Source organism: Amblyomma americanum, chromosome 2 (assembly GCF_052857255.1).
Source record: "Amblyomma americanum isolate KBUSLIRL-KWMA chromosome 2, ASM5285725v1, whole genome shotgun sequence".
Lineage (NCBI taxonomy): Eukaryota > Metazoa > Arthropoda > Arachnida > Ixodida > Ixodidae > Amblyomma > Amblyomma americanum.
In genome coordinates this window covers 61,117,957-61,130,264 of record NC_135498.1, presented here as the reverse complement: position 1 = coordinate 61,130,264, position 12,308 = coordinate 61,117,957, and positions in this window count along the sequence as shown.

Genomic DNA, 12,308 nt, shown 5'->3' with positions numbered 1-12,308 from the left:
ACAAAGAAAGGTGCTCGCATCTGAACTGCACACCACTCACTGCTTTTACCCTTCGCGGTCTACGTGCAACCCCCGTCCCGAAGAAAACAATGGGAGGGATGCGGAGATGCATTTCTTCGCCCAGCCGTGACGGGAAGGTGAAGACTCGACAGCAGCGAGCCAGTTGGCGCTTTTCCGCTACGCTGCCACTACTATATGCGGAGTGCGGACGTGTCCCCGAGTACCGTCCGGGGTTGAGGCACGTCCGTGAAGGAGACGCGGAAGCTAGGAGACAACTCTTGGAAGCAGGAAGGGCATGTGGCAGATTTACGATGTTTCTGCGTTGCGCAATCTACACTCGAGCGTGTTCGCGCGCCGCTATTCAAGAAGGTCTGGCACAGACACTAGAAGAGAAGGAAATGAGCTCTCAAAATTGGTAGTTTTGTCGCAAAACTTTTCTTGTAAGGGACAGTTTACTTACGACTAGGGGCTGATAGACCTGCGTGAACCTGCCGCACACATTCCCTGACGACCACATCACTTCACTTTATTCACCTTAAAGGCCCCCTTCAGGGGGTATTACGTAAGGGGTGGGTTAATATATTCATCAACAAGTAGAAGTCATTGCCTTGAAATATAAGCGTTTACAGCATCTGAAAATACAGACAGGTGCGTGTTGGCAGCGATATCGGTGGGGAGGGCATTCCAGTCCACAGCAGTTCGGGGAAAAAATGAACCTGAAAAAGTTGCAGTACGAGACACAGGGCGGGCAATCTGGAACGGATGGGCAGTGCGGTGAGATATGCAGTTCGGATGAGTAATGTAGGGTGGTTGATTTAGATAGCTACGGAAAAACTTGTGGAGCAAACAGAGGCTGGCGATGCGGCGGCGTGCTGTGAGGCTTTCAAGACCGGAATTCTTCGTCAGAGCTGAAACGCTGGTGGTATATGAATATGCAGAGTGAACGAAACGAATGGCGCGGTTTTGAACTGATTCGAGTGCATCTGTTAGGTATGCATGGTGCGGGCTCCAGATAGGGCTGGCGTACTCAAGTTTGGGCCTGATGAAGATTTTACAAGCGAGAAGCTTCACGTGTTGCGGCGCATGACGAAGATGACGCTTCATGAATCCTAGAGATCTGTTAGCAGATGATATGATTGTGGTAATGTGTGTTCGCCAAGAAAGATCGCTGCAGAGGGTGATACCAAGATACCTAAAGCGGATTGTGTGGACGATGGAAGGAAACGAGTTTGGATTTGTTACCATTTAGCGACATTAGCCAGAGGTCACACCAGTTATGGACGTTGTTAAGGTCGTTTTGAAGGACCATTTGATCAGAAATGTTAGTGATAGTGTGATAGATTACGTAGTCATCGGCGAAGGTACGAATTTTACATGACACATGGGAAGCTAGATCAATATATATTAGAAACAAGAGTGGGCCGAGCACAGATCCCTGTGGGACGCCAGATTTAACAGAGAGATCGCTTGAGCGGTGGTTGCTAATAGAAATGAACTGAGAGTGGTTAGCTAGGAATTCTTTAATCCATTCCAGGATATTAGTGTGTATATTTAAAAGGTCGAGTTTTAGTATTAGGCGCTGGTGAGGTACCTTGTCTAATGTCTTCGCAAAATCAAAAAATAACGCATCGGTCTGCAGGTTGTTACGGTCAAGGTTAGCATGCCCGTCGTGAGTGAAGATTGCCAGCTGGGTTTCGCAGGAGAGCCCCCACGAAACCCGTGTTGAGTCGAATCAAGGAAGTTGTCCGATTCTAGAAAGTTTATGATATGAGAACAGATGACATGTTCCATGATTTTGCAAGGCACGCTGGTTAAGGAGATGGGACGATAATTTAGCGGAGAACCCTTTTTATCTGATTTGTGGGCCGGGATGACCTTCCCCACCTTCCAGTCGTCCGGTAAGGTTCCTGCCGACAGCGATTACAAAAAAAATAATGAGAGATGAATGGAAGAAATGTGTTTAGCGTTTTTCAGTATTTTTGAGTTGATTTCGTCCACTCCAGCGGCTGACGAAAGTTTAATTCTGTCGATAAGGTTTTCGATACCCTGCGCTGTGATTTCGATGGGCGACATTGCTGGCAGTGTTACAGTAGGCGGAGTGGGCAATGGTGAGACAGTTTCGTCTGTGAAAACAGATACAAGCGCGCGGTTAAATATCTCGGCACATTCACTATCACTGGCATCCTCACCTGCGGCATTCGTTAGGGCGTTGGTGCCCTGTTAACTGAGTGTAGGTGAAACATACCTTATACAAGGACATAAGGTCGAGCGAGGGTAGAAACTTGGGCGAGTCGGTAACGGTGATCCATGGAAAGTGAGAGTAGCGCAAAACGGGACAAAGGGACAGAGAAAGACAGACACAACACAGGCGCTAACTTCCGACTGAAAGAAACCAGGGCGGCCAAGACGAACGTAATCCGTGAGGGGAAACAGGCGCATGCGCCCAGAAAGATAATGAAAAACAGATGAAAAAGGATCTACGGATGTGCACGATTCAGCGTTTCTTTAAGAAGGCCAGCTCTCTTTTGGACAGGGAGATAGACGGCTTGCTTACACATTTATCGTCCAAGGCAGCGATACGAGCGGCTTCAATAATCTCTCGCGTTAACTGATCCCGGTGTCTGGCAACGATCGAGCACTTGTCCAGAAATGGCACACAACCACACTCCTTGCAGTGTAAAGCCAGATTACTGCCAGTAAAAGTTCTCAAGTTATTTTTGTGTTCGCGAAGTCTCTCATTCAAGCACCGACCTGACTGACCAACATACCGCTTACCGCAAGAGAGAGGGATGTCATAAACAATGCCTTCAGTACAGTATGTACAATGCCTTCAGTACAGTATGTACTGAAGGCATTGTTTATGACATCCCTCTCTCTTGCGGTAAGCGGTATGTTGGTCAGTCAGGTCGGTGCTTGAATGAGAGACTTCGCGAACACAAAAATAACTTGAGAACTTTTACTGGCAGTAATCTGGCTTTACACTGCAAGGAGTGTGGTTGTGTGCCATTTCTGGACAAGTGCTCGATCGTTGCCAGACACCGGGATCAGTTAACGCGAGAGATTATTGAAGCCGCTCGTATCGCTGCCTTGGACGATAAATGTGTAAGCAAGCCGTCTATCTCCCTGTCCAAAAGAGAGCTGGCCTTCTTAAAGAAACGCTGAATCGTGCACATCCGTAGATCCTTTTTCATCTGTTTTTCATTATCTTTCTGGGCGCATGCGCCTGTTTCCCCTCACGGATTACGTTCGTCTTGGCCGCCCTGGTTTCTTTCAGTCGGAAGTTAGCGCCTGTGTTGTGTCTGTCTTTCTCTGTCCCTTTGTCCCGTTTTGCGCTACTCTCACTTTCCAAGGTCGAGCGATCAACATTCACAGGGGTGTTGCCGATACACCAAGAGAGTTATTAAAGATTGTGGTACGGGACGAGAGACCAGAATTGTACACTTAGTGTATGAAGAGACTATGAACTGCATGAATGAATAATGCATCTGCTCTAGGTGTCTCTTTCACTGACTCGGCGACCGGGTCATCTCTCATCGTTACGACTTCATCGATAGCGGGCGGCGATAAAACTGCAAAGACCTCGCTCATTTCCAGCTTCACAACCGTTAGCATCGTCCCCGGTTCACAGTAGACCTGGAAAAGCTGGAAAAGTCACAGGTGCAGTAAAGCATTAACCTGTGCCAGAAGAGGAAACCACATTGATACCTAAGAGCACCTTCGCAAAAGTCTAGTTGGTGCTGGAATGTCATTAAGGAAACATTAAAATTCGACACGGACAAAGGGAGGAAACACGCGGACGAATGCGCCCGTAGTGAAGTGTCTTTGCGTTGTGCCACAGTCATTACTATTGTAACGCGCACCCCGAAAGCCGGAATAACGTTCTTTCCGCCTGCTCTAAATCACGCAAACGCTGTTTAATCGCGTCCTGTCGACAGACGTGAGCCTTTCTACGCGAGCATTTCCGGTAAAATGACAGCCCGACAACCTAGGTAGACAAGGCTTCTCACGTCAAGCAAAACATCTAGTCATGACGGCCATTCTACAAACCAGTGTATATATACATACTATGCATGTACTTTCCCACGCTCCCACTGGGGCACCGCGCGCAAACACCGAGGACAATTGCAGACTGTGGTTCTTGCAAGGCCTCAGCTGTCAGCGCCCTTGACCTGAGTGAGAATGATTACACCAGGACAACAACGACCGCACGAGAAGATCAGTGCGGACCACGCGCGGAATAAGTGCAGGTCGCCACGCAAGCGTTAGCAACGGCAGAAGGGATATCGTCGGGTGGAGAGCAGTCATTTTGCTGCGGTTTCTTAACCGTATACTTTCGAGGAGGCCTACCGGACAGCATAGACAGACGGACGCGAAAAACCTGCGGTACGGTAGTGTCAGCTCGAGGTCGCGGTAGTGTGAGGACACTGAACTGCGCCTTTGAAGTGAAAGTCCCATTATGGAGAACAATGAGGGTTGCGAGGAAGGCTGCTGGAAGGAAAGGTGGAAAGGGGGAGGGGGCAGAACGAGAAGGAGGGTAGCTAGCTTGCTCTAGGTTTAACCTCAAGGTCGAGGGCAGTTGCGCTTCAAAGCGACCTGCTCGTCATTACCTTTCGCGAGCAAAACACTTAGGCCAAGACGCATTGTGTGCGCCCGAAAGAGCAGTTCTTTTTTTCATTTTTTTCCAGTCGCGAAGTAAATAGAACTTTACCCCGGAACTAAAGACGGGTACTTGCAAGGAAAGGCAGGTCTATTTCGCGTAAAGTACTTAGATCTAGATTAGTATTCTAGTTGAGAAAAAAAAAGAAAAGGCAAGTCTCGCTCTTGATGAAAATTTCGACAGCCTGTATGCAAATAAATAATACGATGCTACACTTGCACGTTGCACTTTTAGTGTATTTCTCACACATGAACTGCAGGACAGCCCCTAATTTACCGAGAATCAATTTTTACTAAGATGAATAAATGGATGAAGTTTTTTCCGCAGTGTCCCTTGAAAATGCCGAATAAAACTTCAGAACCGTTAAGAACTGGTTGTTCGCATTCCTATGTGCTTCATAAAGCAAGAAGTACCTGTACATCGACCGAGATATTGAAATGCTCTGCTAACTGGAAATGAGAAAATGTATTTCATGAACGCCTTCGCATAAAGCTGTGCAAAAACACTATGGTACACACAGCAAACAAATATGAGAAACAACTACTCAGTAGGCTATTAATTTCACATCCCGTCCGTTGAAATTTCAGGTTGGTTCACCAAGAGCGCTAGATTTTGCATTAGGTCATCTTTCGCCAAACCTCTCGCAGCTGGCATACTGCGGCTGTGATTAAAGAAATATGTTGTAGAACTCAAATGCAGAATAGTGTAGGGATTTCATGCTGCTTTTCGCCTACCGGAAAGAAACGAAAATAAGCTCAGATTTGTGCATAAAACACCGGGGCCTCACAGAGTTAATAACAATGAAATCGATTATAAAGAAGGATTCTCACAGTGCTACGTTGTTTTCCTTTAAAACAAGCGTGACGTAACGAAGACAAAGAGTCACAGGGTGAGAAGTAAATGCACTCGAGAGAAGCGGGATACGCAGGAGCTCAGACAAGTCTTTTAAGTTCACCGATCCAAAAGGTGAACGACCCGCATCTTCGACGTTACATATCCTGAACGCGTTAGCGAAAAAAAGAGAAAGGAACAAGTGTCACGCGAGAGAAAGACCGTACACCACGCACGTCAAGTCCTGGACAGCACAAAAGCCGCACGTGTCGTTTGTAAGGAAGTTGAATGGGCGCGTGGCAAGCGCTGAAAAAGAAAAAAAGCGCGCATTGCCATTGTGATGTACTGCTCCGGAGTAGGCAGCACGAGCACTGCAGCCTCCAAGGATGCCAGACATGGTACTATACAACTAACGACGCACCCCGACGAGCGAGCCAACTACACACACACTGTGCTGCACGGAGGTGCATGCATGGTCAACGGCAAGAAACAAACAAACAAGGAAGCAGGCTACGCGGTAGTAGCCGCAGTGTCTCATTCACTGAGCGGAACGGAGAGAGAATGGAGAGTTGCGGATGCAAAACAAATACGGAAGGAACAATAGAAAGATGAAGGAAACTGTGCGCCTGACCTCTGGAACAGGTTGAGTATAGGAGAGGAAAACGGAGGTACCGCGACACTGGCACCGCGCTCGAAAAGCAAGAGAAGATGCACACAGAGAAAGACCCCTCCTCCCCCACACCTCCCCGGCTCTTCCCATCTAGCTGACGCTACGCGATGTCGTCATTTAAGTGGCCGACACAAAAGGATTGGTCGCTCCGGGTAGAGCGGGGACGGCGCAACAGCGCCATTGCGAATCGAGCTTTCCAACGCGTGTTATCATTGAATGAATAGCGAGAGGCCGCGCGAGCGCACTCCAAGCTTTGCCAAATGTCGACGATTGCGAAGGTACGCAAGTTTATTTGCCAGCGAATACACGCGTGTCCGATGCACGCAGTTGTTGGGCTCATGGGGAAAGATTCCTTTGACACAACGTCTTTCATGTGCGGCATTAGTCAGTGTACACATTGCTACACACGCACCGGCCTCGACCCAAAGTAAGGACAAACGTCGCTTTGTGTAATACCGTGCGGCAGCTCGTACAGCACAGAAGCCGGGGAATGCCATTTAATGGACGTTTATACGCTTCCACAGCGAAATGGCCTAAATTGAGGGACGCTGTATATGGAGGATTGAACTTCGGGCAACTTCCCTGCTATTTCACGTGCGCCCTATTCTCAAGACGAGCATGTTATTACTCCACGTGGCTTGGCTTCACTGAAGGTTAAATCACGAACGAGGCAGTGAGGCCTAAAATAAAGAGGGCAAATTAGAAATTGCCTATTCTATGCCCAGCTCTGACCCACTTTAAGCCTACCGCGCTTTTCTCTTCGTTTGAGTACAAGCGACAAAGGAAACGCTTGAAGCAAAGAGGAACGCCCTCGAGCCCAGACTTCAGTTAATGATGTTTTGTTTTTCACCGCGCACTAATGTGGCGCACGAATGGGACGCCCACCCGACGCGGGCAGCGTGGCGGTTGGGAGAGCACAATGGGAACCGCACAGGCGCGAACTTGCGATTTCCAAGTTAAAGAAAAAGCGAAGAATAGGGACAAGAGATAACGCTGATACACCACACTCGAGTCTTCTGCTCCATTCGCGCGAACCGCGGATGCTTTTCTCATCGCATCCTGAGAGAGGAGAGTGCAAACTGGGTCGATCCGCCACCCAGTTCGGCTTGGAATTCTCACGTCGGCCTGCGTGTAAAGTGCGGACTTCCTTCTCGCCTTGGCTACAGGCCTTGAAGGATGCTCTCGATACGAATCACCTCGAAATGGCTCCGTGGGCGGGGCGAACAGCCGTTGCGCGCCGACGGCAATGCTTTTCGAGATTTTCTCCCGTTCTCGCGGATACATACGAGCAGCAACGGGTACATTCGATGAACACGGCGGGTGCTTCGCTTTCGCACATCAAGAGAGTTCCGCGTAGCTTCCTTTTGTTCCCTCCCAAGGGAAGCAGTGGCTTTGCATTGCGTTCTTTTGTTTTCTACGACGCAAGACAGTGGAGCTTATCAGGATGAGCTTATCAGGATGAGAGACCCGGTGCTCGAATGTCACGCAAAATAGGGATAAATGTCCTACGAAGGCCAATGGAGATTGCTTGATATCTTAGAGCTCCTGATGACCTATTCGTTGACCTTGACATATGTCATGTAGCATCAGTGAATTTTGCGAGCCGCAATAGTTAGTAGCCCGAGAGACGCAATGCGGAACAGTCCGCAAGACTTCGAAAGCTTGTGTACATCTGTACAACATTACACATAGCAAGGAGGAGCGCGAAAGCTTAACCAACAGTAGCACTGAACTCTTTTCTATATTAACCCTGTTATGTCCAGACGTTCGATACCGAGAATAAAGGGCGTGAAATTTTACAGGATTCTATCTTTAATCGCTCCATCATTGCAAAAAATGTTAAAGCTTTGAGATTTATTGAAGGTGTGTACACACCAAAAATTTGGTTGCGTACTTTATTCTTTGGACTTATGAGTAACACATCAGCACACATGGATCCCTCCGTGATATCCGTCTACAGCCGGCAACTAATTTGTAATCAAATTTCTTCTTTCCAAACGATGGCTGTGAAATCAAACTTCAGTATAAGTCAAGTACCGCATAAAAAGCTTCAATATAATTCCTGTTTCACCATTTCTGTTCACTACAACGCTTAAACAAATAAATTTTAAGAGCCAGAATGAGAACGACAAATAAGCAGCGATCACATTAGTGTTTTTGTACCTTGAACGAAATTTCACGTCCCAGCGGTTGTTCAGCAGTTGAAACCAAAATTGCATGAAAAAAAAAATTATTGACCAGTCGTAGGCGATTACTCCATGGTGATCCATGTAGACTATTGTCTTATGACTCATTACAAAGAACAAAACATACCACAATGATCCTTTAGAAAAAATACTGAAGCATAATGAAATGTAGCTAACTGAAGATTTCCGAATTTCTGAGGGCGACAAAACTGCGCACAAATACGGACAATCTATTAATAGTACACAGAGCAAAATTCAAGACTGTACAATCTCTTGCCAATGCTGCGTCATGGCCACACAATTTTCGGTTGTTCTCTCAATAGGCCTCCTGCATCTATGGCAGCTGACATGTTGACCTTTCTAAGACAAATAAGTTGCAAGAGACCGCTCCTGCAATTATGTTAGCAATTCTTGTAGTTCTGCGAGCGAAATGATCATTATTTACACTTGAAGAATCTTACCGAAAAAAAAAAGAAAACGAACCTTGAAGGTACCTGCATATTTTTTTTTGTATGCTCCTTAATTTTATGCTACACTGTAATACGGTATGCATCTTATTGTATGGAAGGTATGATAAATGCTACTGTACCTGTTAATGTATATGGTACGGTCTGGCTTACGGTATGAACTGGTAGAGCATATGGTAGGGCTTATGATGTGTAAAAAGAAATTGTAAATTGTAGTTTAACGTCCCGAAACGACATACAGGTTAAGAGGGACGCCGTACCTGAAGGCTCTGGATAATGTAGATCGCCTGGGGTTCTTCAGCGTCCGCTGCCATCGCGCAACACACGGCAGTTTTTGTACTTCGCATCCATCGAAATACGGGCGCCGCTGCCGGGTTCGAATCCACGACCTTGAGATCAGCAACTGAACGCCAAAGCCACTGAGCTACTGCGGCGGGATGGCATGTGGTATCGCATATGGCATTTTATGGTCTTGTCCGGCATGATATGATATATGATATATCATTTTATAATATATATGATAAGATAACAAGGGAGTAATTACTCATTGGCATCCACCTGAGCGCAGCCATACGGCTACAAAGGAAAGCTATACAGCTTTCTCAGCTTTCTATGATATTGCACAGCATTTACTTATCAGTACTCCAGTGCCCCCAGGAATGGTTGTAATACACGAGGAATGTACTGACTGTCCAAATGAAACAAAATTCGATAGCAGCCTTGAACTGCAGTGGGTCAGTGTGGTACAGAGTCAAGTAATTTCAGCATTATGTCCCGAAGCAGGGGCCGAATCCACGGAACGGTTCGTTTGCAAGGCTCGCTTCTGCGCGGGCTGCCGGACGTCGTCACGCCGGATGACGTCACGTGACGACACGCTCAATCGCGCGCGGTGACTCGCCTAGAAGCAAGTCGGTTCCAAAGCGAACCATATCATAGATTCGGCCCCAGATCTCACGATTTATTTCTAACATCTGTAGGCATGACATGCAGACGCACCAAGTCTGACGAGCGTGAAATGATTGTAGGCGTAGTGCGGTCACTGTAAGTCACTGGAGCTGTTAAGATCAGAGATAAATCGGTGAAACTTAAATCACTGCCCCAAATAGCAAAAGAGTTTCGTATTTAGATATTTAAGAGCTAAAACTTGGAATGCTAGTAGTACACGGAAATTTCTGCACGGTAAGCACTTAGGAGAGGGCAAGGTCTTAAAAAAGAAAGAAAAACTATCCGGAGAATTATGTTCTCTTTACAGACGAGATTCCCAGAAGGTTGCCTCACCCTTGTTGAACATAAAGGTGGCCGACGTTCCTGCCTGTGCACAGCACAGTCCTCAATACATCTGTACTGAATCTGATGTTAATCAGGCGTTGTACATGCAACAGGATTACGGTTGTTTGCTATAACTGTTCAGGGCACCCAACCGCACACAAGATAAAAGGGGCTCGCGGAAGTTTGCCGCACAGGAGCTAAACAGAAAAAAAAAAACTACACTCAGCGCAACCGCACTACGGTTGTAATGCGGCCAAAACCGGTCAAGGTCACCTAGCGGTCACCGGCGGAAAAGATAATTATATGGCCCAGCAGAATAATAGGCCGATAATTTCCAGTGAGGACGACACCCGTGGCCTATTTCCGGGCCGCCCGGTCGCCCAGGACCGGGCTGCGGTTTAAGAGGTGAAAGCTCTGCGGCCTCTGCCCGTATGCGCAGTGTTACGTTTGGAGACGCCAACATGCCAAGAATATTAAAGCCACTGGGACTCATCAATCTACCGAGGCTTCAAAGGGCCGTCGATGTGGTTGCAGCGCTACGAGTGCAGGTGGTGGCGTCTACAAGGGTCATTCCCCCCCCCCCCCCCCTGCTGTTTAAGGGGTGAAACGGCTCCCCGCTGTCTGAGAAAGGCTTTAGTGAACCTGTCTTTTGTTCTCAACGCCGGACCAACCCGGGACATTTTTCTCCCGGAGGGGACGGCGGGGGAGCCGGCGAGCGGCGGAACTGCAAATCAGCCGTGACAAATGCGGCCGGGTTTGGCTAAGCCAACGTCTCTGGAATCTTCGTGCTTCGAAAACAACTTCGACTTGGACTGTGCTTTCCCACGCTCTACGTGACAGCTTCTGCGAACTGCGGTGGGATCCATTCGCCCCCACACTACCGCTGTGAAGTGCAGGTGACTGACCTTCAACGCTCTCAATGGGACCCCCTTCGGGCTATTCATCACTGAAGCCTGGACAGCGCGGACACTAATCTGCCAGAAGTGGCAAGAGTGTGTGGATGGGGGCGGACCCGGAAGACTGGACACGTGATCTACATCACAGTGATTCGACGCATTTTTAATGAACTAGATTCCCCAACTAGGGACCTGGGGACAGCGGACCCTATTTAAGCAGCGATCTGGCGTGTGTTCGCCAGCTCCCGATTCACTCTTTCAATCTTTGTATAAATGTAAATAAACCCTTCAGTCTCTCCTTCACCTCGAAGACCCTCTCATCTCTTCGTCAACCCCACTACAGCAGTCTCCCGATCCGGAACCCGGGGACACCGACCTTGGCGAGAGACGGCACAGGCGAACCAGGGGCCCACATCTAACAACTGGTGGCAGCGGTGGGATCGAAGCGTAATCCCCCAACACCGGTTTCCTGCTATGGAACTTGGAGCCCCACACCTAACAACTGGTTGGCAGCGGTTGGATCGACCATGCGGCGTGGTGTTGCTTCCATGGGTGAGTGCTTGAACTTTGCTTGAGATTCGCCAGGCTTCAATTGTTTGGGTTAATACATTGAACTGCTGGGAATCGAGGGAAGTTGATCAGTGAGTCTGAGTGCGTGTAGCTCACGTCAACAGTTGTTCAGCAAAGTCAAGGCTCAGAGCAGCAAACATGGATTTAATGAAGTTGCTAAGGAAAGATTTGCTGTCATTGTGTGAAGAGTTGGATGTAGAGGTAGGGGTTAAGATCAAAAAGTCGGACATTTGCAAATTGCTCTTGGAAACCGCCGAGGAAAGAATAATTAGCGATACGTGGGAACTCCTCAAAGCTGAGCGAAAGAAAAAGGAAGATGAGCGAAAGAAAGAGGAAGATGAGCGTGAGCGAAAGAAAGAGGAAACTGAGCGAAAGAAAGAGGAAAATGAGCGCCAACGGCTAGCGGCCGAGCGAGAGGAACGGGAGCTCAGAAGGTTGCAGCTTGTGGATGAAATGAAGAAACTGGATGATGAGATCTCGAGAGGCAAGACCCCAGAGAGAGTGAGTCAGGCCGGATCGTTCCAGTTGGACAGACGTGACGACGTAAAACAGTACTGTGAAACAGCGCATAACCTGCATGAAGATTACGGACCTGTAATGTTGAAACGCTGTATCGAAAGCCACGGGGAGACAGAGGAGGATAGCTCCATTGCAGGCGAGCAGGGCGTTTCAGGGGTAAGCGCTCAGGCCGATAAGCGGGCGGTGGATGACTGCCTTCAGGAAAGCGAACTGCCCAACTCGGGGGCAACGGAAGGTTCGTTT